The 27,459-nt window shown below is 44.4% G+C and overlaps 1 pseudogene; it reads left to right on the forward strand.

Moving 5' to 3' along the window:
- The first annotated feature begins 1,230 nt into the window (after window positions 1–1,230).
- Window positions 1,231–27,459, forward strand: LOC103121471 (tripartite motif-containing protein 5-like; annotated as a pseudogene).

A 27,459-nucleotide genomic window follows, 5' to 3' on the forward strand; every position in this document is an offset into this window, starting at 1 on the left:
CAGAGTCTGAGGGCAGTAGCAATGGAGAGTCAGAGTTGCACTTGGTGAGTCTCAGGGGAGTCCTCTCCTCCCTTCAGCTGTCCCCTTGTTAGTGAAACAGACTAGAGGTAGTGTCTCAACTGATAAACTGCCGAACTGTTACTAGCCACTCAATCTCTTCCTAGGCTCCTCTCTGTCCATGAGCCACACTCACCGGTGATTTGATGGGTTCCTGAAGTTGTTCTACTCCTGTCTTGTTGTGGTCCCAGGTGGTCTCTTTTGGTATTCCTAGTTCGTCTTTTTATTTTTTTTTCCCACCAAGTTATACTTGGAACTCAGTGCCTGCAAAATTCCACTACTCCCAGTGGCTTTTTTTTTTTTTTCTTTCCTTTAGATGGAAAGTGATGTAGCAATTCTGACTGCAAGGACAGAAGTAAAAGCAGGTTCTGGACAGAAGGAAACCAAGGATCTAGGTGTCAGAACCAATTCTCTTCCCTTGCTTGAGTATTGTCCCCCCACCCCTTCTCTTGTCTCTCCCTGTGACTGGTCTGCCTTGGGTTTCTGCTCTTCATAATCCAGCCTTCTCTGTGACAATGCTCTAGCCAGCACCTCAAGGTACCTGTGCATTGTAGCTCTTGACTTTGGAGACAGATTTAATCAGTCTCATCTTGAGTTAGGAGTCCATGGTGACCCAGTCAACTATGACTGGGAAGGGATTCCTGCCTGATAACAGCAAGAAAAAGGGGTGATTATGATTGGAATTTCTAGTGCAGGCATAGGAAGCACATTATAACCCAAAATTGGGGTATGTGTTCTGTTGGTAGGACAGATGGTTTGAAATTGAAAGTGGGAGAAACAGGGGGAAAAAACTGTGTGTGGGGGGACGGGAGAGGCAGTGACATACTCGGTTAAGCATACATATCACCGTGTACAAGGACCAGGGTTTGAGCCCTCATTCCCCACCTGCAAGGGTGAAGTTTTATGAGTGGTGAAGCAGGTCTGCAGGTGTATATTTCTCTCTTTTCCCATCTCCCCTCCCTTCTCAATTTCTCTGTCCTATCAAATAAAATAGAAATAAAGAAGGAAAGAAAGGAAGAGAGAGAGAGAGAGAGGGAGAGAGAAAGGAAGGAAGAACGAAAGAAAAGCATAAGCCAGCATATAGAGTGATCTATGATCCCAGAGAACAACTGCACTGGCCATTCAATTTCTAGATGAAGATGAATATGAAGAGAAATGAAGGAAGCAAGGAGCATGAGGAAGGAGAAGACAATGCAGAAGAAATTTGAATGGAATAACAAGAAGGAAAAAGAGGCTATGGTGATAGTGATGGTCATGATGAAGGTGATGTTGAAGATAAAGAAGATAGGACTGGCAAATAGCTCACTTGGATAATGCACCTACTTCACCATGTGCAACCCAGATTTGTTCCTGATCCCAAATGCACTGAGTGAATGTTTGGTACTGTGGTCTCTCTCTCCCCCACCCCATATTTGAAAAAATTGACTTACAACAGTGATGCCCCAGTTACAACAACAACAAAAGAAGATGAAGAAGATGATGAATTGTATTTATTTGCCTTGTTCTATGCTGAGTTCTTTACATCTAGTGCTGCATTAAATCTGAAATTATAGCACCTGGTAGAATGCAACCATACCATATGCAAGGACCCGAGTTCAAGCTATGGTCCCCACCTGCAGGGGATGGGGAACTTCACAAGTAGTGAAACAGTGCTGCAGATATCTCCATTCTCCCCCCTTTTATCTTTTTACCACCAGGGTTAACAGTGCTACAGATATCTCCATTCTCCCTCCCCCCTTCTCTTTTTACCACCAGGGTTATCGCAGGGGCTCTGTGCTGGCCCTATGAATCCGCTGTTCCTTATGGCGGGCATTTTTTCCTTTAAAAAAATTTTTTTAATGGATAAGACAGAGACAAATTCAGAGAGATGGGGAAGACAGAGAGGGGGAGAGAAAGATGGACACCTGAAGACCTGCTTCACTGCTTGTAAAGCGACTCTCCTTCAGGTGGGGAGCCCGGGGCTCGAACCGGGATCCTTGCACCAGTCCTCACTTTTTGCACTATGTGCACTTAACCAGGGGCACTACCCCCAATCCCCATTTTTTAAATCTCCTTCCACCCCAGCTCCATCCTCTCTCTCTCTCTCCCCCTTCCCCCAGCATTGTACTTGAGGCATACCCACATAGCTGTGTTTCTCTGGGGTCCATTAAATCCTATCTCTTATTAAAATTTTTATTTATTCATGTTTATTCATTGTATAGAGACAGAGAGAAATAGATAGAGAAGAGGAAGATAAGAGAGGGGAGAGAGAGAGAGATAGCACTGTTTCACCATGCAGGTGGGGACCAGGAGCTTGAACTGAGGTCCTTGTGCACTGTAATATGTGCACTCAACCAAGTATGTCACTATCTGGTCTTTATATTCATTCTTTTAAAAAAATTATCTTTATTTATTTATTGGATAGACAGTCAGAAATGGAGAAGAAGGGGGAGACAGAGAAGAAGAGAGAGAGATAGACACCTGCAGCACTGCTTCACCACTTACAAAGCTTTCCCCTGCATGTGTGGACCGAGGGCTTGAACCTGGGTCCTTGCACATTATAACATGTGCTCAATCAGGTACACCACCACCCATCCCCTCCATTCATTCTCTATAGTATTCCATTGCATGACTATCCATTCTACTGTAATTGGACATTAGGGTTGCTTCCCACTTAAGGTTATTAGAACTCCTGACACTTTCACTCTACCTTTCTCTCTCTCTCTCTCTCTCTCTCTCTCTCTCTCTCTCTCTCTCTCTCTCTCTCCCCTTTACCTCCAGGGTTATTATTAGGATTGGTGCCTGCACTACAAATCTGCTGCTCTTGGAAGCTATTTATTCCATTTCTGTTGTCCTTGTTGCCCTTGTTGTTATTGCATAGGACAGAGAGAAATCCAGAGAGAAGGAGAAGACAGAGAGAAATGGAGAGAGGAGGGGAAGACAGAGAGGGGGAGAGAAAGATAGACACCTGTAGACCTGCTTCACCGCTTGTGAAGCGACCCCAGGTGGGGAGCCGGGGGCTCGAACCAGGATCCTTATGCCAGTCTGCACACTTTGTGCCATGTGCCACTTAACCCACTGCGCTACAGCCCAGCTCCCACTTTCATTCTCTGGTCTATGTATTGTAGAATGTGTGCACAGATGTCTTTACCCAGGAACATGCTTCATGCCAGGACTTATCATAAACACCCTTCTCCATGGACTCCAGGCCTAGTTAGACCTGCACTCCTCCTCTGAGCCAGCGTCCAGCCCCCTCCAGTTAGAGCATGCAGTAGTCTGCATGTGATTACCTCCTAATTTGTAGTTTTGTCCACCACACCCCATCATCCATCATGAGGAAGGTGTCCCCCATCCACAACATGGGACCCTGTCAGAGTCCTCTACATCCCTCAGTTCCCAGTCTGCCTGCCACACAGTAGGTATGTTATTAAGTCAAGGATGAATGAACCAGACAAATAAATGAATGAGCAGTCAGCATTCCCCAAACATTTGTTGATTCCAAGCTTATGATATGGGAGTTGGGATAAAGAGGTAGGGAATGATCCAGAGGTTTGGAGACTCTCGCTCAGCTGTGGCTGTTTCCTGTGTACATTTTGACCTTGTTTAACACTGGCTGAGACCATCAGCACAGCACACGGGGACACAGTCTGCTGGAAGAGCAGTGGGGAGGGTTCCAGAGACCCTCTCACCATTCCTGCTCAGCAGGTGGTGTGTCCATGAGGCATAAAGACATCCAGAAAAGCGCTTCCCAGCTCAATTGCTTTTCCTAGTCCCTCCTTCTTCTCTGCTTCCCAGGGTTAATGAGTGTGATTAGACCTCATTAGGGTGAAGCAGCCCTTGGTTTCCTGTGCTGACTTCTCATCCACTGGGTGTCTGACTTGCCCATGATCTGTGGGGGTGGGGGTAGGAAAAGGCTGAGAATTAACCTGCTGGTTCATTAAAGATGAAAGTCTCTAGATGAGGGCTGAGCTGCTTTAAGCTGGTGTGTGTGTGTGTGTGTGTGTGTGTGTGTGTGTGTTATCACAACAGTCACTAGTCCCGTTTTGGAAAAAGGACATATCAGAAATGCATATCAATATCAACCCCCGGCAATGACAAGTGACCTGCTGATGCTTCTTTCCAGTCATTTTCTTCCATGCACAGTTGACACAGATGCTTTACTAAGTGACGAGCAGGCTGAAAGACCATGTCATGGTTACTTCTTTCTTCTCAGCAGCATCTTCCCTTCTGTTATACTTTCTTCTGTAGCACATCCTGAAGGTTGCCCTTGGTAACCTTCTATGGTATCTGCACAGAAGGTGTCTGTACATGCATGCGGTTGATGCCTTGGTGCTTTATGCTTACCTGCTACTTATGCATTCTCAGTACTTCACTTGATCCTCAGCAGCAACCATGTGGATCAGTGCATTGTTATGATCCCATTTTGGAGGAGGAAGTCTGGGCACAGAGAGGTGAGAGCAGCTAAGGGAACTCGCTGGTACTCACTGCCTCTGGGGTGCTCTTAATGTGGGCAGACCTGAGGCAGGACCAGCTCAGAGTGGAGGGTAACTTTCTCCTCTCTGATGCTCTACAAGACAATCAAGACATGATGAGAGGCTAGCTGTCATTGGTCCTGCCCAGGTCCCATTATCATGCAGGCCAATGTTTACAGGCCAGTGTCAGCTGAGGACCACAGCCTTGACCAGCAGGACAGGGATACCCTGTCCCTCAGGAAAGCATTGAGTCCTTTGGGGTTCTGTGATCTTTCACAAGAGGCAAGAAGAGAGGAGGAAGGTGTGGTCTTTAGGAGAGGTACTATTCTAGGGTGCCTGAGGATCCCATGTCGGGGCCAGTGCCCAGGCCTTAGTTACAGAGCAGGGCCTTCTAGTTACACAGAGAGAGCACATTCGAGGTGGCAGCCCAGGTGCTGGAGAGGCCATTGTCTGCTCCCACAGCTGTAAAACACAGAAGTGGACAAGCTCAGATAGGAAAGGAAGATGGCAGGAGGCAGGGCAGGCAAGTGTTCATCCAACTTCACTTCAACTCTACTGTGTCTGGTCTGGGCCACCTTGGGTTCCTTAAGTCTCATGAGCCACAGCTGCTTCCTTGGGAAGGTGAGCTGGCCATCCTGGTAAGTACTGTGCTCTAAGTCCAAACATTCCCGCCCTTCAGGAACATCTCTGCTGCCTCCTTGGGACCATCTCTGAGATGCACACTGGTCAAGTGGAAGGACGTGTGCATCCTGCATCCCTGTGACACCAACAGTCCTGCCTGTCACAGCAGCAGAATCCCCCACTAGTTCTGATTAGGCAGAGTTATGAGAAGCCTGAGACCTTGCATTTTTAAAAAGTATGTTTATTTAAAATTTACTTACTCATTTCTATTTGGTAGGACAGGGAGAAATTGAGAGGGGAAGGGAAGACAGAGAGGGAGAAGAGTGACACCTGTAGCACTGCTTTGCTGCTTTCATGAAGCTTCCCCCTCTAATGATGGGGTGACTCTGCTTTTTTTTAAATTTGTTTGTTTCCTTTTGTTGCCCTTGTTGTTTTATTGTTGTAGTTATATTTGTTGTTGTTATTGATGTCATCGTTGTTGGATAGGACAGAGAGAAATGGAGAGAGGAGGGGAAGGCAGAGAGGGGGAGAGAAAGATAGACACCTGCAGACCTGCTTCACCGATTGTGAAGTGACTCCCCTGCAGGTGGGGAGCCTGGGGCTCGAACCAGGATTCTGATGCTGGTCCTTGTGTTTTGCGCTACCTGCGCCCAACTCCCGGCTGCAATTCTAAGGTGAGATCAGTACTATTGGCCCAGGACTGACATCTGAATAGGTGAGTTTCTCCAGGGTGCAAAGTTCCCTGCCATTTTCCACTGGCAGGACGCCCGGCTCTTGATGGGACAGCAGACCCCAGTCTGGGTAGCTCTGAGTGGATGGCCAGGCAGCCTGGAGGCCAGGAAGGCCATTCTTGGCTTATAGCCTGTATCCGGCAGTTCCTCGGCGCCAGCCCAGCCAGTCTGTTCGTCATTTATGAAGCTAATTTCTGCAGATCTAATCCACCCAGAGAGGATTAGAGAGATAGCTCTCAGTGCCCAGACCAGGCAGCAGGAACCCAGCCCCGTGCATGCGCCATAGAGGCTGGGTTCCTGCAGCTTTGTGCCTGTGGCTTTTGTCCTGGCAGCGTGCGATGGTAGGCCAAGGGAGACCCCATCTGGACAGGAGAGTCCGTGCAGCTCCACAAACCTCTCACTGCAAGCCTCAGGGCTGTGGACCCAGTGACTGTTAGGTCGGGTTCCATTGCACCCCCAGAGGCCACAAATGCCTGTGCACTCCTTGGACTTGGGAAGAAGAAGAAGAAGAAGAAAAAAAAAGGACTAGGTGGTGGGAATGGTGTGGATTCAAACCCCTGTCGACATGTAATTCTGTAATATGAAAATAAAAGTAAATAAATAAATAAAAGAAGAAGACACACGGGGAAGGAAAAAAAAGAAAAGAACTAGGAAGGCAGGGATAATAGGGTCCTGACTAAATGAAGAAACTCTCATGCCTGAGGCTCTGAACTTCCAGGTTCAATCCCCTGTACCACCATAAACCAGAGCTGAACAGTGCTTTGTTAAGAAAGAAAGAAAAAAAGTTACTGGGATCCTGGTAAAGGCAGGAGGGATAATAACAGTGTTTTGCTTTCCACGTAAAACCACATGAAATTGTTGGTTTGAGGCCATTTTTCACCTCAGAAAGGACAAGCTCATGTGGTTTCATGTTGATCTTAAGAACAGACCACTGAGTGGTCTTCCTAATCATCCTGCTCACAGGACACACAGTGCTGACACGACATTTCATAGGTTCTAAGCTGCCACCACACTAAGCTGCTCTGGGGCCTCAGACAGGTGACCTGAGGGCCTTTAGAGAGTCAGTGTCTCCATGTTTTCTCCTTCCAGATCCTTTGTTTGTTTGTTTTGTTTTTGAGGAACAAGGATTTTATTTATTTTTTCAATTTGAATTTCTTTATTGCAGGATTAATGTTTTATAGTCGACAGTAAATACAATAGTTTTTACATGTATAACACTTCCCAGTTTTCCAAATAACAATACAACGCCCACTAGGTCCTCCGCCATCCTGTTCCAGGATCTGAACTCTCCCCCTCCCCCACCCACCCCAGAGTCATTTACTTTGGTGCAATACACCAACTCCAGTCCAAGTCCTTCCAGAGCTTTAAGGTTGCTGTGCTCCACAGTTTGCTCTCTAGCACCTATGCTTATGAGGACCAATGCAGGAGAAGGGGCTTATCTCTAGGCATGAAATCTGGTACCTGGAATTGAACCTGGGACCTCAGAATCTCAGACATGAAAATCTTTTTGGATAACCACTCACTATATGCTATCTCCCAGCCAAGTTTTTACTTCCTTCTCCCTCCCTCTTTCCCTCTCTCCCTCCCTTCCCCTCTTTCCTCCTTCCCTTGCCTTCTTTTCTCTGCTAGTCTTACAGAAGGTCCTTAGGAGAGGGGGAGGAGGAGACTCCAAGCACAAGTGAATTCCAACCCAAGGTCAGAGGCTGATCAGGGACTGAAGTTGAAGATAGTCACCAACCAACATCCAGAGGGGCCATAGCATGAGTGCACCTGGCCCCACCTTCCAGAATCAGGAGCTAGCACCTGCCAGGGTGTCCCGGCACTGTGGCCACACTGAAGGAACAGAGAGGACTCCCAAAGTTGGGTTCAGATGTCCAGATCAATGATTCATACATGCTTGGGGCAGGGGAGGGAGCAGGTCTGTTGCTCACATGGTGGGGTTTTCTGGGGAGGGTAGGCCAGCCTCCCAAGTTGACCCAGCGTGGCCTGAAAGAGCAGGGAAGGGAGACCTGTCATCCTGTAGTTGGGGTGGTGTTGTTAAAATTTCGGAGGCTCTTGCTGGCCGGGCTGGTCTAGCTTCACAGGCGGGTAACTGAGACGCGGAGACAACGGCTGGGCAGGGAAGCTGTATTTCTTTATTCAGGAACAACGATTCATAAACTAAGACAAACTAATCACCAAACAGAACTCTGCTGTCTCTTTGCGGTGGCGCAAGCACTCTCTCTTACTCTGGAACTCAGGAACTTTCCAACTCTGGAACTCTGGAACTCTCGTACTGGGGAACCCCCTGAAACTCTTCCACTGTGGAACTCTCTCTTACTCTGTAACTCTGCAACTCTCGAACTCAGGAACTCTGTCACTCTGCAACTCTAGGACTCAGGAACCCTCTCTCTGGGTTCCTTTGGGCGGGGCCAAGCAGGCCCGCGAAATTAACAGGACTCATCCAATTCTCTTGGCGGGGGAGGGCTAGAACAAACCAATGTAAAGCATACGACAGGGTGGGCTAGGGTAAGGGCTGTATATACAAAGGAGCTATAGTTTCAACACCCTGTAGCAGGGAAAGAGGGGTCATCTAGGTTTCCTCTCAAATTGCCTAGATGTGAGCAACAAAGGGATGGAGTTGAGGTTTGAACTAGGTCACAACCCAACCTCTAAAACAGAGTCTACCTCTACTATATACCTGTTTCTGTTTCCAGAAGAAAGCACATGACACTCATGGCAGGCACACGAGTACTCCTGTGAGCTCAGTGGACACAGGGAGTGTGAGGACCTGGGGAGGCTGCTGCACCTCAGTATCTGTGTGGGTGTGTCCAACCCCCCCCACAAGAGCATCCACACAGCAGTGCATTGTCAAAATACTCAAGATTTTACATTCTGACAAGTTCTCCATGTACCAGACACCCATGTACCACCCCCTAGATTGAGCAAATGTTCCTCTTCTCCAGATTTGCTGTGCAGTGCTTTTTAAAGGATTCAAGTTAGAGAGGGTGGAGGCTCTACCCCCGGCTCTCACCCACCCTCTCTGAGGAGGCTTCTGACCAGAGATATCTGCTGTTCTCCCCTGTCTTGTCTCCTGCCACTTGTCCACATCCAGGAGCTATCAAGAAAGCCCATACCACAGGATTTCAGAGTGTCACACTCTTTAACAATTCCAGTTTTCTCATTCACCATAACTGTAACTGAGCAGGGGAGACACCATTCCATTCCATTTATTTATTTATTTATTTATTTATTTATTTATTTATTTAAATATGTATTTACTTACTAACAAAGAGGGGAGGACAACCAGAGCATCACTCTCGCACATGTGATGGCAAGGATCAAACCCAGGACATCATGCTTGTAAATCCATCAATCTAGCCACTGTTGCACCTTCCAGGTCATGAGAAATTCCATTTTATTTTTTTCCCCTTTTGTTGCCATTGTTGTTTTATTGTTGTTGTAGTTATTATTGTTACTGTTATTAAAACCATCGTTGTTGGATAGGACAGAGAGAAACGGAGCGAGGAGGGGAAGACAGAGAGGGAGAGAGAAAGAGAGACACCTGTAGACCTGCTTCACCGCCTGTGAAGTGACTCCCCTACAGGTAGGGAGCCAGGGGCTCGAACCAAGCATTTAAACTTTTTTTTCTGAGGTGATATTCAGACTTTAATAGGAATTAACAGATGGTGTGTTGAATAGTTTAAAACACCTCACACCTGGGAGTTGGGTGGTAGCACAGTGGATTAAATGCAGATGGCACAAAGCTCAAGGACTGGCCAGCGTAAGGATCCTGGTTCAAGTCCCCAGCTCCCCACCTGCAGGGGAGTCTCTTCACAGGCGGTGAAGCAGGTCTGCAAGGTGTCTTTTTCTCCCCCTCTCTGTCTTTCCCCTCCTCTCCCCATTTCTCTCTGTCCTATCCAACAACAATGACATCAACAACAACAATAGTAATAACTACAACAGTAAAACAAAAAGGGCAACAAAAGCGAATAAATAAATTTTAAAAAACCTCACACCTGTGAGACTATTATACATCTAAATGACATAAACAGATACTATGGAAGATGTGGTGTCTTGTTGTTGTCTTGATTCACATTTCTCTGATAATCAGTGACCTCAAGCATTTTTTTAAATATGTGTTGGCCTTCTGAATAACTTCTTTTTATATTATCTTTATTTTATTTATTGGATAGAAAGAGCCAGAAATAGAGAGGGAAGGGGGAGATATAGAAGGAGAGAGACACCTGCAACACTACTTCACCACTTTGCAAAGCTTTCCACCTGTGAGACTGTAGGTGGGGACCAGGGCCTTGAACCTGGGTCTTTGCGCATGGTAACATGTGTGCTCAACCAGGTGCACCAACACCCAGACCCCAGCCATCTGAATAACTTCTTAGGTGAACAGTCTGTTCAGATTCATTTATTCACTTTTATTTATTTATTTTACCAGAGCACTCTGTAAGCACTCTGGCTTACAGTGGTTTGGGGGATTGAACCTGGAACTTAAGTGCCTCAGACATGAAAGACTTTTTCGCATAACCACTAAACTATCTCTCTCTTCTCATAATTTTTTCATGAGGATTTTTGCTTTATTGAACTCTTTATATTTTTATTTTATTTATTGCATTTGAGAGAGACAGAGAGAGAGAGAGAGAAGCCAGAGCACTACTCTGCTATATGCAGTATCAGATTTTAAACTGGAAACCATAAATCCATTGCTCTGCCAGTTGAGTTGTTTGCCTAGTCACATAAAATTAATAACTCTTAGGTAAATTTTTCTAGTATGATTTCTCTCTGGTTTCTCATAGTATTGGTTTCTTTAGATCCGGAGTTTAGCACTTTTCTTTTTCTTTTTCTTTTTTTCCCAGAGGACTGACTAGCTCTGGATTATGGTGATGTGGGGGATTAAACCTGGGACTTCAGAGCCTCAGGCATGAGAATCTGTTTGCATAACCATTATGCCATCTACCCCCACCCTATTGATCTCTTTTAATATTTTATTTTATTTTATTTTATTTTACCAGAGCACTGCTCAACTCTACCTTCTGGTGGTGCCTGGAATTGAACCTAGGACTTTGGAGCCTCAGGCATGAGAGTCTCTTAGCATAACCATTATGCTATCTACCCCTGCAAGTGAGCTCTTTTTTTTTAATTTAATTTTTTATTGGGGAATTAGTGTTTTACATTCAACAATAAATACAATACTTTGTACATGCATAACATTTCCCAGTTTTCCATATAACAATACAACCCCCACTAGGTCCTCTATCATCCTTCTTGGATCTGTATTCTCTCCACCCACCCACCCCAGAGTCTTTTACTTTGGTGCAATACGCCAATTCCAGTTCAGGTTCTACTTGTGTTTTCTCTTATGATCTTGTTTTTCAACTTCTGCCTGAGAGTGAGACCATCCCATATTCATCCTTCTGTTTCTGACTTATTTCACTTAACATGGATTTTTCAAGATCCATCCAAGATCGGCTGAAAACAGTGAAGTCACCATTTTTTATAGCTGATTAATATTCCATTGTGTATATATACCACAACTTGCTCAGCCACTCATCTGTTGTTGGACACCTGGGTTGCTTCCAGGTTTTGGTTATTACAAATTGTGCTGCCAAGAACATATGTGTACACAGATCTTTTTGGATGGATGTGTTGGGTTCCTTAGGCTATATCCCCAGGAGAGGAATTGCAGGGTCATAGGGTAGGTCCATTTCTAGCCTTCTGAGAGTTCTCCAGACCGTTCTCCACAGAGGTTGGACCAATTTACATTCCCACCAGCAGTGCAGGAGGGTTCCTTTCACCCCACACCCTCTCCAGCATTTGCTGCTGTTACCTTTTCTGATGTATGACATTCTCACAGGAGTGAATCTCGTTGTTGTCTTTATTTGCATTTCTCAGACAATTAGAGACTTGGAACATTTTTTCATGTGTTTCTCAGCCTTTTGGATCTCTTCTGTGGTGAATATTCTGTCCATGTCCTCCCCTCATTTTTGGATGGGGTTATTTGTTGTCTTGTTGTTGAGTTTGGCAAGCTCTTTATGTATGTTGGTTATTAAACTCTTGTCTGATGTATGGCATGTAAATATCTTCTCCCATTCAGTGGGATGTCTTTTTATTGTGATCATGTTTCCTCTTGCTGTGAAGAAGTTTCCCAGTTTGATGTAATTCTACTGGTTTATGTTTGCTTTTCCTTTCTTTGTTGTTGACTTCAAAGTCTGAAGACATTTCCAAAGCAGATATACTGGAGTGCTTTGCTGACGTTTTCTCCTCTTCCTTTCCTCTCTCTCTCTCTCTCTCTCTTTTTTTTTTTTTTTTTTTGTGCAACTTGGGTCTCATTTATGCATGATTTCACTGCTCTGCACCACTTTTTTTCATTCATATAGAGAGACAGAGACAGGAGCGATACCATGGCTCCAAAGCTTCCTGCTTTGCAACTAGACATTTCAGTCATTCTACCTGATGAGTTCTCTCTCTGGTCTCAGTGTTTATTTGATTTTATTTTCATATTTAAAAAATTTTTTTGCAGTAGACATACTGTTTTTTAATATTTATTTATTGATTCCCTTTTGTTGCCCTTGTTTTATTGTTGTAGTTATTATTGTTGTTGTTATTGATGTTGTTGTTGTTGGATAGGACAGAGAGAAATGGAGAGAGGAGGGGAAAACAGAGAGGTGACCTGCTTCACCGCCTGTGAAGCGATTCCCCTGCAGGTGGGGACCGGGATCCTCATGGTGGTCCTTGAGCTTTGTGCCACCTGTGCTTAACCCACTGCACAACTGCCTGAGTACCTATTTTTATATCTTGTAGAGACATGGAATGCAAAGCTTTCTTCAGAACCCATGAGACACCCTTTGTGCTGTCCATGGTGCTCCCATGTGGTACCGGTGATAGAACCCAGGGCCTCACAGTAAGGTACACACGTTAGCTGTTAATTCACCTCCTAGCCCTCTGAGTGTGGGTATTTATTAGGCAGATATAGATAAAAGAGACACCACTCAGCAATCACTCAGAGCTGGATAGTAGGCATCTGACTCCACCAAAATCCTCGGTGTCCTTTCTCATAACTAATGCCCTGGTATCAGTGCAAGTGTGACCAGTGCAAGCACACTGACCAGTGTCTCAGGCACAGACTGAAGTGGCAGAGGAACAGGGTCTCAGAATCTTCTGGTCCAGCCTTGCCATTGGGAAGAAGCAACATTGATAATAAAAATAAACTAGAATCAAGAGATCACTGACTAGGAACAGATCCAATTCTCTGGCTGCCCCAAATTACAGTCTTACCAGACATGTACCAGGAATGGTTGGCATAGGAAGTGAGGTGCCCATACTCAGAATACTTTATGCCAGCTGACCCTGATTGTAGATGAGATTCTTGTATACACATGTGCACACACATGCATGTTCCTGGTAACATATATTTTATATGTACATACATGTGCATCTGCACATTCAGGTCAGCATGTGTTTAGTCATATATATACATATGCACAAGTATGTACAGTAGGCCCCATCCATGGAGATGGGGCATCTTCCAAAACCCCACGGATGCTTGAAACTGTAGATAGTTTTGAACCCAATATAGCAACACTGACTTTTTTCTTACACATGCAAATATATGACAAGGTTTAATTCATATACACACACAACTGTTATAAAAGCTTCATATGTAAGTTAGGCACAGAAACACTAACTTATAATAAATTGGAGCAATTATAGTAACATCTGCAATAAAAGTTACATAAAAATGGTTACTCTGTCAACATATTTTATTGTGCATATTTTTTCCTTCTCCTTCTCCCTCTCCTTCTCCTTCTTCTTTTTCCTGCTGCTGGGATTTCACCACACTCTGGTCTAATTTTTTCATATAGACAGAGAAACAAAGGGAGAGAAGGAAAGATGTCACAGCACAGAATTTTCCTTCAATGAAATGGGGGTGGGGAGCAGGCTTTGAACCTGTACTATGTGCATTACAAAGAAGTGAACTATCCTGATGAACTATCTTACCATATGGTGCATAATATTTTCAAAATACAAGGGCATCTGAATTGAATAGGAAATCTGCATTGTCATGTACACCACATGGAACCACATGGGAACTACTCTGGCTCTGGAGGCAGCTCTATTGCTGTGGCGTTTCCTTCTCCCTTTCTCTAAGTGAACAAAAATAGGGCCCAGGTGGCTAGCAGGTGGTTCACCCAGTAGAATGAACATGTTACTATGCACAAGGGCCCAGGTTCGAACCCCAAGCTACCGCATGAGAATGCCTGAAAGGGATAGGTTTCATTAGTGATGGAGCAATTCTGCAGTATCTCTCTTTTTCTCTTTCCTCTCTATCTCTTGCCCTCTAGAGGAAGGAAAAAAATGACCACTGGGATTGGTAGAGTCACACAGGTACTGAGCCTTAGAAGTAAACTTGGTGACAAAAATTAAAAGAAAAGGTAAGGATAAAGCAGCGTTGAACCCAGTTGAATGCACATGTTACCATGTGCAAGGACCCAGGTTCAAGATCAAACTGCTATAGAGGGTGTTGGTACATTTTATTTTGCAGATGAAGGCACTGAGGCTTGGTGAGGCAAGGTACAGTCTTTTCTAGAGCCACATGGCTGGTAGCATGGTGCTGAGATACAGACAGCTAACCTGAGAGCAGAGCATACCCTTGACCCCTCTAGGGCATGGCTCTGGAGATGAAAAGAATCCATTCCTCCTGCCCCATCACTCATCAGAGCCTGGCTTGACTGCCAGTCTCATGTCCCGTTCCTCTACAGTCCAGGAGGGTGGTAAACCCAGAGCTTATCTGGTCATAGTGCTCACTCTACCTCTGGGAGAAAGCGCTGAGGAAAAGAAGCATCCCCCATCCCAGCTTTCATGGTCTTCCTGGTCAGGTGTGGTCCAGACCACAGGGAGCAGAAGAGAGTGATAGGGATGTGGGACCATTTCCTGCCTAGTCTGCACAAGCTGTGAACTGCCAGGATTGTCTGTCATCATAAGTCTTGCTCTGCCCACTGCATGAGGGCCATATCCACTCCCAAAGGCCTAACTAGTCCTTCTGCAGGGCAGTTTCCTTCCTCCTCTTCTGCAAGTTTAGTGGAAAAGAAAGGGCAAGAGAGATGGGGAGATTGGAATAGGCCTCAGTTTCAACTTACATTTTTTCTTTCTTTTTTTTTTTTATTAAATAGGACAGAGAGAAATTGAGAAATTGAGAGAGGATGGGGAGGAGAGAGAGAGAGAGAGAGCTGCAGCCCTGTTTCACTGCTTGTGAAACAGGTGGGGAATAGGGACTCAAACCTGGGTCCTTGCTCTTGGTACTATGTGTGCTTAACTGGGTTCATCACTGCCTGGCCCCCTCAACTTACATTTTTAAATATGTCTTTATTTATCTTATTAAGCACTGCTCAACTCTGGCTATGGTGGTGCAGGGATCAAACCTGAGATTTAGGAGCCTCCGGTATTAAAGTTTTTTTTGCATAACCATTTTTAAAAATCTTTTTTTTATCATTGGATAGAGACAGAGAGGAATTGAGAGGGGAAAGAGAGATAGAGAAGGAGACAGAGACACCTGCAGCCCTGCTTAACCACTTGTGAAGCTTTCCCCCTGCAGGTGGGGACTAGGGGCTTGTTCCCAGGTTCTTGCACACTGTAATGTGAGGGCTTAACCAGGTGCACCAACACCTGGCTTCTTGCATAACCATTATGCTATCTTTCCAGCCCTATTTAATTTTTTTTTAATTTATGATTAATAGTAGGTTAAAAGATTGTTAAATTGTAGGGTATAGTTCCAGATCACACTTACCACCAAAGTTCTGTGTCTCCACTCTCCTACTTCCCAAAGATAACCACAATAGGTTCTCACAAAATCTTAGAAAAAGTCTGTTTGCTAAGGAATCGGGCGCTAGTGCAGCAGGTTAAGCGCATGTGGTGCAAAGCACAAAGACCGGCATAAGGATCCCGGTTCAAGCCCCCGGCTCCCCACCTGCAGGGGAGGCAGTGAAGCAGGTCTGCAGGTGTCTTTCTTTCTCTCCCCCTCTCTGTCTTCCCCTCCTATCTCCATTTCTTTCTGTCCTATCCAACAACAACAACAATAACTACAACAATAAAACAATGAAGGCAACAAAAGGGAATAAATAAATAAATATTTTTTTAAAAAAAGAAAAAGCCTGTTTGCTGCTGCTGCTCCTTCTCCTCTTCCTCCTCATTTTTGTAAGTTCATGTGTGTTAGTTCTCTAGATTCCACATATGAATAAAACAATCCAGTAGTTATCTTTCATCTCTTTATTTTGCTAAGCATAATCACCTCTAGTTCCATCCATTTTGTCCCAAAGAACATAGTATCATCTTCTTTGATTGCAGAGTCATATTCCATGGAATATATATATCCCATAACTTCTTTAGCCAGTCATCTGTTGATGGGCATTTAGGCTATTTCCATTCTTTGGTTACTATGAAATGCACCTATGAATAAGGGGTATATATGCTCTTTCAAATTAGTGTTTGCAAATCCTTTGTGTAAACGCCTAAGAGTGGGATTGCCGGATCATGAGGTAACTCCATTTTTATTTAAGGACTCTCTATAGTTTTCCAAAGAGACTGCACCAGTTTGTATTCCCACCAACAAGTTCACTAAGAATCCACTGTTCCCAGTGGCCATTTCTCTCTCTTTCTTCCTTCCTTCCTCCCTTTCTCTCTCAATCTCTCTCTCTCTCTATCTTTCTCTCTCCCTTCCTTTTTTAAAATTGTTTTATTTGACAGGATAGAGAAAAACTGGGGAGGTGTAGAGAGAGAGAGAGAAAGATAGATAACTGCTTTGCCACTCATGAAGAGTCCCCTCTGCAGGTGGGGAGTGGGGCCTCAAACCTGGGTCCTTAAGTATGGTAATATGTGTGCTTAACTGGGTGCACCACCACCCAGCCCTGTATACTTTCTAAAATGTTTTCTTCTTCTTCTTCTCCTTCTTCTTCTTCTTCTTCTTCTTCTTCTTCTTCTTCTTCTTCTTCTTCTTCTTCTTCTTCTTCTTCTTCTTCTTCTTCTCCTCCTCCTCCTCCTCCTCCTCCTCCTCCTCCTCCTCCTCCTCCTCCTCCTCCTCCTCCTCCTCCTCCTCTCCTCCTCCTCCTTCTCCTCCCTCTTCTTCTTTGCCACCAGGGTTATCACTGGGGCTTGGTGTCTGTACAACTCCACCACTCCTGTGGCCTTTTTTTTTTCTGATACAGATGGGTGGGCAAGAAAGTGGGAAAAAAATAAAGAGATACGTACATCATTGTTCCACCACTCATGAAACTTCCTCCCTACAAGTAGAAATTGAGAGGGGAGAGAGAAGTACATATATATATATATATATATATATATATATATATATATAGAGAGAGAGAGAGAGAGAGAGAGAGAGAGAGAGAGAGGGAGAGAGAGAGAGAGAGATACATCTGCAATCATGTTTTACCACTTGTGAAGCTTCCACCTGCAGGTTAAGAGTAGGGACTTGAACCCAGGTGCATTGTAATATGTCACTGCCTTGCCCCCATTATATGGGATTTTTATCAAAGTCTCAGTTCTCAAGAACTAGTAGAGGATAGTAAGTAGAGAATGATGGTATAGCTCATCTACACACAGAGAAACAGATGTATCTACCTCCACTCAGTGGCAGCATTAGAGAAGAAAGACCTGATGGCCAAGAGCTTGGGCACTGGACCCTGTGTGCTCCCCAGTCAGACCCCAGGCTTATCAGGGGATGGTCAAAGGGATGTTGTGACAATCTTGCCTCTGAGAGGTGTCACGGGAACAACTAGGTGGATATTTGAGGACCTTAGTCAGTGGCTGGCATAGGCATACCTTGAGGCCACTGTCATTCAGAAAGGGCTATAGGGCAGGTGTCACTGCCAATGTCCAGGAGACAGGAGTGATCTGAGTTTCTGAGCATGGAGAAGGAGGAAGGGGAGGTGAAGGAGGAGGAGGCAGTGGCAAAAGAAGAGGAAAAGGAGGTGGTGGAGGAGAGGTAATTAATAACTAGGCCCGCTGGGACAGGAGAGAACTGAATTAGAGCAGATGGGTGTGTGTGTGGGTGGGGGGGTGCTCCTGTCTTCCGTAGCTCTTTAAAAAATTAACAAGTAGGATTTTTTTTCTGTTAAGGCTTGAGTATCTCTTAATCTGCTGCACATGATGATTGGGACAAGATTATTTTTTTGGGAGGGTGCCATAATCACACACCAAGTGGTCAGGGCTGCATGGACATGTGGGTGAGGGAAAGAAATAGGACTTCCTCTGGGGACATTGAACAAGAGAGTTCCCAGGATGGGGAGAGAGCACAAAGGCTACACAAGAGACTTTCATGCCTGAGGATCCTTAGTTCCAGGTTCAATCCCCAGCACCACCATAAACCAGAGCTGAGCAGTACTCTGGTCTCTTTCCTTCTCAGTATCTTTCTTATTAAAATAAAGTGAATAAAATATCTAAAAATCAATTAAAATTTTAAGAAAGAGAGGCCCCCTTATCTGAGAGGAGAAAAGGGAGGGATAGAAATAGACCTACCTTATGACCCAGCAATCCCTCTCCTGGGGATTTACCCAGGAAAAACAAAAACATCTGAAAAGACTTAGGTACACCTATGTTCATAGTAGCACAGTCTGTAATAGCCCAAACTTGGAAGCAATCCAGATGCCCAACAACAGTTAAGTGGTTAAGAAAATTGTGGTAGGGAGTCGGGCAGTAGCGCATTGGGTTAAGCACAGGTGGCACAAAGCACAATGACTGGCGTAAGGATCCCTGTTTGAGGGGGTCGGGCGGTGGTGCAGTGGGTTAAGCGCATGTGACGCAAAGCGCAGGGACCAGTGGAAGGATCCCGGTTCGAGCCCCCGGCTCCCCACCTGCAGGGGAGTCGCTTCACAGGCGGTGAAGCAGGTCTGCAGGTGTCTATCTTTCTCTCCCCTTCTCTGTCTTCCCCTCCTCTCTCCATTTCTCTCTGTCCTATCCAACAACGAATTGCGTCAACAAGGGCAATAATAATAATAACCACAACGAAGCTACAACAATGGCAACAAAAGGGGGGGAAAATGGCCTCCAGGAACGGTGGATTCATGGTGCAGGAACCGAGCCCAGCAATAACCCTGGAGGAGAAAAAAAAAAAAAAAAAAAAGGATCCTTGTTTGAGCTCCCTGCTCCCCACCTTCAGGGGAGTCACTTCACAAGTGGTGAAGCAGGTCTGCAGGTATCTGTCTTTCTCTCCCCCTCTCTATCTTCTCCTCCTCTCTCCATTTCTCTCTGTCCTATTCAACAACGACGACATCAAGAACAACGACAATAATAACTACAACAATAAAACAACAAGGGCAACAAAAGGGAATAAATAAATATTTTTTAAAAGAAGAAAAGAAAACTGTGGTAAATACACACAATGGAGTATTATGCAGCTGTTAGAAATGATGAGGTCATTTCCTTTGCAATATGGTGGTCAAAACCTGAAGGCTCATGCTGAGTAAGACAAGCTATAAAGAGAAAGACCAATACCAAATGATCTCACTTATAAATGAAGCTTAATGATAAAAGGCAGTAAGGGAAAACATAAGGTGAAACTTGGACTGGGTGTGGTGTATTGTACCAAAGCAAAGGACTCTGGGGAAGGAGGAAAAGGGACAAGACGAGGAACATTGGGATCCTGGTGTGTCTCTTAGACACCAATCAAGGGGGAAATGAGAGGCTCTGCCTATATGGTGAAGACTATGCTATAAACCATTAACCCCCCCCAATAAAATAAAATAACGAAGAAAATGCAATAAAGCCTCACTGTATAAACCATGTCTGGGTCCTCATTGTAACAACCACACAGACATCAGTAGGTAACTGGAGTAATTTGAATGGAACTAGGCTATGGTGATATTAAGGAAGCACTGGTCATTGTCAGTAAAATGATAGAATAACTAGTTATTTTTAAACTGAAGGTAAATAATTTAAAATAGAATTAAAAAATGGGCCTGAAAGGCATGCACAACGCCCTGGTTTCATTCCCTGGCTCTGCATAAAAGGGCAGTTAAATAGCTCACTTCGATAGTACACTGTTTTGCCTTGTGTGTGACCTAGGTTTGAGTTCAGCCCATACCACATTGAAGGAAGCTTCAGTGCTGTGGTCTCTTTCATTCTATCTCTCTGCCTCTGTGTCTATAAAACAAACACAAGGGTGGGAGTAGGTAGTATAATAGTCATGCAAAGAGACACTCATGCCTAAGGCACTGAAATCCCAGGTTCAATCCACTGCACCAACCATAAGCCAGAACTTAGCCGTGCTCTGGTTAAAATAAATAAATAAATAAATAACAACCACAACACAAATCCTTCAGTTTTCAAAGCCTGCTTGACCCCCACCCTACCCCACTCCATCCTGTGATACTTGCCTCCAGGAGCCTGTGGGCCTAGAGTGACTAAAAAGACAGGAGGTGCTTGAGTCCTGTCTTCTATCAGGCTGAGCCTACATATAGACAAAACAGGCAGACAGAACTGATAGTTGGGGCTGGACAAGACTAATGAGTAAACTGTTGTGGGATTCCCCAGAAATGACAAAATGCAAGGTTTACTTCAGTCTGCACAAGGAGATTGCAGAGATTGTCCTTCTCTCAAGCTCCCATGGAAGTGAGGTTGAGGGTTGAGGCATTCTGGAACTGTCCCTGAATGCTACTGGCCCCTGTGGCTACATGGCAGCATGCTCTGCCTGGCACAGAAGCTACTGGGGAATTTCATGCAGGCAGCTGCTATGAGAAACAGATTGGCAGGTCCTCGGATAGCTAAACTTGGAGCCTACATTTTCACTCCAGGGGAAAAACCCAAGGAAAAAAAAAATGAAAATCCATGTGCACACAAAAATTCAAACAAGAAGATGGTACAAGAGCTTCTTCATGATTGCCAAGAGAGAAAAGCATCCCAATGTTCCCCAACTGATGAGTGAATAGATAAAATTCAGTTGTCTGTGCAATTACCCACAAACAGGAATGAAGACTAATTTGAGTTGCATGGGGGGGGGGCTTAAAGTGAAAGTTAGACCCCCCCTAAACCAAACACTGTATGATCTTTTCATATGAAATGTGTAAAGCTATAGAAATAGGAAGAAAATGAGCTGTTGCCTAGGGCAAGATAGAATGAGGGGAATTGTTTGGAGTAATGTTTGGGGTGGGGGGAGAATCGGGGATTCTCTTCAGGGGGACAAAAATGTTCTAAAATTGTGGGGTGTCTGCACAGCTTTGACCTGAACATTATTTTGATGCATTGGGGCTTTGCACCTACATGATTTCATTGCTCCCAGGGGACTCTTTCTGTCTTTCTTTTATTTATTTTTTACTTATTTACCTTTTTTCCACCACGTATTTTGCTTATTTTCTGGGGCTTCATTCCTACATGATTCCACCACTCATATAGGATTAAAAAAAAAAAATTTAAAGCTTTTTTTTTCTTTTTGTTTTGCCACCAGGGTTATCACCAGGGCTCAAGTGTATAAATGATTATTTGACTGCTCCTAGTAATCTTTTTTTTCCCTTCTTATACAGAGAGAAATAGGAAAAGAGGGAGGGAGAGAGAAAAGAAGATACCTGTGATATTGCTCCATTGCTTATGAAGCTTCCCGCCTGCAGATGGGGGTGGGGGCTTGGATTCATGATAACCCAACAGATGGGTGTGTCACTGCCCATCCCCAAGAAATTTAGTTATTTATTTATTTTTAATTTCTTTATTATTTCTTTATTGGGGAATTAATGTTTTACATTCAACAGTAAATACAATAGTTTGTACGTGCATAACATTCCCCAGTTTCCCATATAACAATACAACCCCCACTAGGTCCTCTATCATCCTTCATGGGAAATTTATTTATTTATGAGAAAAAAGATGAGGGAGAAGGGAAGGGGAAGGGAGAAGGAGAGGGAGAACTAGAGCATCACTTTGGTACAGGGCTTGAACTTGGGACTCCACTGTGTCACCTCCTGGACCACAGTCTCTTTTTTTTTTTTTTAAAGTATTTTATTGATTTAATAATGATCAACAAGACCATAGGATAAGAGGGGCACAATTTCACACAATTCCACAGCCAGAGTTCTGCATCCCATCTCTTCCATTGGAAGAGTTCCTATTCTTTATTCCTCTGGGATCATGGACCCAGGATCATTATGGTATGCAGAAGGCGGAAGGTCAGGTTTCTGTAATTGCTTCTCCACTGGACATGGGCATTGGCAGGTCAATCCATGCTCCCAGCCTGACCACAGTACTTTTAAAAAATATTCATTTGACCACAGAACTGCTCGGCTGTGGCTTATGGTGATGGCAGTGATTGAACCTTGGACCTCTAGTGCCTCAAGTATGAGAGATTATTGTGTAAACTGCTATACTATCTCCCTGGCCTTTTAACATTTATTTATTTTAATTTTTGGATAGAGACAGAGAGGAGAAGAGACTGATAGAAAGGGGGGAATACCACAGCACTGTTTCACCCTTTACGAAGTTTCCCTTTTGCATGTTGTTCCCATGTGGTAGCCAGGAGTTCAAACCCAGGTTTCACCCATGGTCCTGTGCATGCTCCACTCAATGGGCTATTTCTTGCCCCATCACCCAGTGGACTCTCTTTCTTTTTAAATTTATAAACAGAATGACAGAGAGCGGGAGGAGAGGGAAAGGAGAGAGAAAGAGAGAGGAGAGATCACAGCAGCAGCTGCTATGCATAGTGTTCCTATATGGTGCCAAGGGCTTGAACCCAGGGCCTCTCACTTAGTAATGCATGCATGTCTCCTGGCCCTGACCTATGGACTTTAAACAGATGAATGGTGTAGTCTATGAATTATCTTTAATAAAGCTTTTTTTTTTTTTTAAAGCAAATGTTAACAGAAAGCAGGTACATGGTACAAAGAAACCTTCAGACTCTCCTGGAATCTCTAATTAGAAGTGGTGATAGCAAGTATAGCAGAGCACCCATAGGCAAAGGCTTCAAGTTCTACTCCCAAGCAGTAACCAAACAGACATAAGTGCATTAGTCCAACACAACACACATGCGAATGTCCATAGCAGCATGGATGCTGGGAGTCCTTACCTGGAAACTGGCCCCTGAGTCTATTGATAGTAGGATGTAGACATAAATGGGGAAAGTGGAGTAGCTTGCAGCACTAAATAAAAGCTCTTCACCTTCATGCCAAAAGCATGATGTGGGAGCCCCAGGAGGTGGTTCAGTGGATAAAGTATTGGCCTCAGAAGTATAAAATCCTGAGTCTGATACCCTGAGTTATATATGTAAGAATAGTACTCTGGTTTTATCCCCCCTCTCATAAATAAATAAATATTTAAAAGCACAACAGGAAGTGAAAGAAGCACACACTGTCTAGTTTCCTTCATATAGGTCTCCCAGGAATCTCTCTCTCTTTTTAAATTTCTTTATTGGGGAATTAATGTTTTACATTCAACAGTAAATATAATAGTTCGTAAATGCATAACATTTTTCAGTTTTCCGTAACCAGTAATCTCTTGAATGAAGCTCACACCCATGCTTACTCTGAAGGGTGGACAGTGGAGGAACAATAGAGGGACTTCTGGGGACAGCTACATCCTATTTCTTGACCTGGATGCTGTTATGTGAACGTGTCAGCTTTACACATTGAGATTCAACCAACAGGAAGTGCTTATGGTTGATGTACTATTTGCTTATATGTCAATGTTTTCAATACTAAAAACATTTTTTTAAGTTAAGGGAAACAACCCTAATGGCCATGAGATAAGGAATGGATCACAATATGAAATTGATCTCCACAAAGGAATAATAACTTGCGTATGAAAAGTACTGGTGCAGTTGGGGCCCTAATGGGAGTCCTGAGTCTCCCAAACAGACTTGATGGGCCTAGACCTCAAATAAATCCCTCTCTCCATTGTTTCTGGTCATTTCTATCAGGAACAACAAAATAGACCCCTTTGTAGGCCCCCATAGGACCTTGCCCTCAACCTGGATCAACAACGGTAGAGAATGCTCCATCCTCCGAAGGGAGGATGGACAACATATTCTATGATACACCTGAGGAAGATGGGTCGATACTGGGGCAGCTTGGAATATTCCTACTCAGGACCACAGAATGTGAGCTCAGATCTAGAGGGATGTAGAGGTCACACAGGCTCCTAAGCTGATTATGGGCCCCAGATCACATCAAATTGATGGGATTTACAGTAATATTTATACTCTTTTCCCATATTAGGGAGCTACTCTCTTCCCTGATCTAGCTTTCTGGTCTTTTTCCCAGCCATGACATTATCTCCCCAGACAATAATTAGGATCCACCTGCATATCAGATTTCAGGCTCAGGCAAAAACAAACAAACAAACAAACAAAAAAACCCACTACCAAAGCTACAGGCCCTTTGAAATATAACTAAAATATGCCTACTAGCTATGTACAAAATGGAGGACCCCTCAACGCTTCACCTGCACTATTCCAGCCTTTAGGTCTATAATTGTCCAACAGTTTGTTTGGCTTTCTATATTAACTCTCTTTTCAGCCACCAGATTCCAGATGCTAGCAGGATGCGACCAGACTTCCCTGGACAGACAACCCCACCAATGTGCCTTGGAGCTCCACTTCCCCAGAGCCCTTCCCCACTAGGGAAAGAGAGAGACAGGATGGGAGTATGGATCGACCTGTCAATGCCCATGTTCAGCGGGGAAGCAGTTACAGATGCCAGACCTTCAACCTTCTGCATCCCAGAATGACCTTGGGTCCATACTCCCAGAGGGTTAAAAAGTAGGAAAGCTATCAGGGGAGGGGTTGGTATACGGAGGTCTGGTGGTGGGAATTGTGCGAAGCTGTACCCCTCTTATCCTATGGTTTTGTCAATATTTCCTTTTTATAAATAAAAAATTTTTTAAAAAAAGGAAAGTATTGGTGCATGCCACAGAGTGGGCAAACCTTGACAACTTTGTCCTGAATATAAGAATTAACTTGTATGGAACATTCACAATGGATGAGTCATTAACCTAGAAAGCAGATTCATGCTTGCTAAACACTAAAAAGAGAGTGATGGTGGGGTGACTGATGATAGGGATGGGTTTCTCTTAGGGTTATTAAAGTTCTAGGATTATACAGCAGTGATGACTGTAAAGCTCTGTGAATGTAATCAATCTCATTGGTGAATTTTAAAGATTTACTTAGGGGCCAGGTGGTGGCACACCTGGTTAAGTGCTCACATTACAGTGCACAAGGACCCGAATTCAAGCACCTGGTTCACACCTGCAGGGAGAAAGCTTTGCAAGTGGTGAAGCAGGGCTGCAGGTGTCTTTCTTTTTCCCTCGCTATCTCCTCCCTCCTCTCTCAATTTATCTCTGCCTCTATCCAATAATAAATAAATAAATATATTTCTAAAAATATTTATTAATTAATGTGACAGAGAAAGGTGTGAGAGAAAGGAGAGAGGGAAAGAGAGAGAGAAAGAGAGAGAGAGAGAGAACCAGAGCATCACTCTGGATTGAACATGGGATCTCATGCTTGATGGCCCAAGCATTTTTCCACTGAGCTACCTCCTGGGCTGCAGTGGGGAATTTTATGTTAAAAAAAGAAGTGGAAGTATCAAGTGGGTGTCCCAGTACAAAATGAGTCCCTCTAGGGTCCAGGAGATAACTCACCTGGTAGAGCACTTACTTCACCATGTGTGGGACCTGGGTTTGAGCCTCCAGTCACCCGATGGGAGCACTGAACGGTGGAGTAATGCTATGGTGTCTCCTCTCCTTCCCCTGCTCCCCCTCTTCTCTTTTTTAAGATTTATTTATTTACTATATAGAGATAACCAGAGTGGGGCTGGGCTGTAGTGTACCTGGTTAAGCACACATAATACTAAGTGCAAGGACCCACATAGGATCTGGATTTGATCCCCTGGCTCCCCACCTGCAGAGGGTACACTTCATGAGTGTTGAAGCAGGTCTGCAGGTATCTATCTCTTCCTCTCTCTATTTCTCCCTCCTCTCTCAATTTCTCTCTGTCTTATCTATTAAATAATGGGGGAAAATGGCTGCCAAGAACAGTGGATTTGTAGTGCCAACACCAAGCCTCAGAGATAACCCTGGAGGCAAAAAACAAAGAGAGAAAGAGAGAGAGAGAGAGAGAGAGGAACTAGAACATCACTCTGGCACATGCAATGCCAGCAATCAAACTCAGGATGTCATGATTTTAAGTCCAGTGCTTTAGCCACCATGCCACCTTCCAGCTGCTCCTCTCTTTCATCCTATACTTTAAAAAATAATAATAAAAAGTATGCTGGGTGTGATAGAATTCTGTAAGTGCCGGATCCTAGAAGTACTTCTGCGAAGGTGGCACAAAGCACAAGGACTAGCATAAAGATCCCGGTTCGAACCCCCAGCACCCCACCTTCAGGGGAGTTGCTTCACAAGCGGTGAAGCAAGTCTGCAGGTGTCTGTCTTCCTCTCCCCCTCTCTGTCTCCTCCTCCTCTCTCTATTTCTCTCTGTCCTATCCAACAACAACGAAATCAATAATAACTACAACAATAAAACAACAAGGGAATAAATAAATAAATATTTTTAAAAAGAAGTACTTCTGGTGGTGAAATAAGATAAAATGGGTCTTTCTAAATAATATCTAGGTGTGTATTTTAACTTTGTATACACCCTATGTGCTGAGATCAAAAAGAACCTTTTCCTACACTAACCCGCTGCATTTCAAAGCCATTCTCGAAAACCATTTCTGCCATCACCCCGTTGTACTGATGAGGACCTGGTGTCTTGAGTTGCCAAGAGGCCCTGAGTGATGCTGGCAGAAGTCACACTGGCCCCCAGACAAGTGCTGCCTCTCTTAAGTCTGCAGGGGCTGCAGCCACAATTTCTGTAAGTCCCTCATCACAGCAAATAACAAGGAATCTGTGCTCAACTGAGAAGGGCAAAGCAGCTGCCCCGTGTGCAGGATCAGTTACTAGCCAGGGAATCTGCAGCCTAATAGCATTCTGGACAGCATAGTGGAAAGGCTCAGAGAGGTCAAGTTGAGCCCAGAGGAGGAGCAAAATATAGATCTCTGTGTGTCATGGAGAGAAACTCTTGCTCTTCTCTAAGGAGGATGGGAAGGTCATTTGCTGGCTTTGTTAGAGATCTTAGGAGCATCGTGGTCACCAGAGTCTCCTCATAGAGGAGGCTGTCCTGGAATCCCAGAAGAACCTCCAGAAAACTTTGGAGACTCAGAGGAAGCAACTTCAGGAAGCTGAAACTCTGGAAACTGATTACAGAGAAAAGAGAACTCTCTGGAAGAGTCAAATAGAAAGTGAGATTCGAAGTGTCCAGGCAGGGAGCCGGGTGATGGTGCATCTGGTTGAGTGCATATGTTACAGTGTACAAGGACCCAGGTTCGAGTCCCCAGTCCCTACCTGTAGGAGGAAAGCTTTGCAAGTGGTGAAGCAGTGTTGCAGGTGTCTCTCTGTCTCTCCCTCTCTATCACCCCCTTCCCTCTCAATTTCTGGATGTCTCTATGCAGTAAATAAAATGCAGATAATAAAAAGAATTAATTTCTTTTAAAAAATTAAATATCCAGGTAGAGTTTAAACAACTGAGAGATTTCCTGGACTCTGAGGAGCAGAAGGAGCTGCAAAAACTGAAGACAGAAGAGGAAAAGCTGGCAGGATGA

This window comes from Erinaceus europaeus, chromosome 2, assembly GCF_950295315.1.
Source record: "Erinaceus europaeus chromosome 2, mEriEur2.1, whole genome shotgun sequence".
In the NCBI taxonomy this organism is placed as follows: domain Eukaryota; kingdom Metazoa; phylum Chordata; class Mammalia; order Eulipotyphla; family Erinaceidae; genus Erinaceus; species Erinaceus europaeus.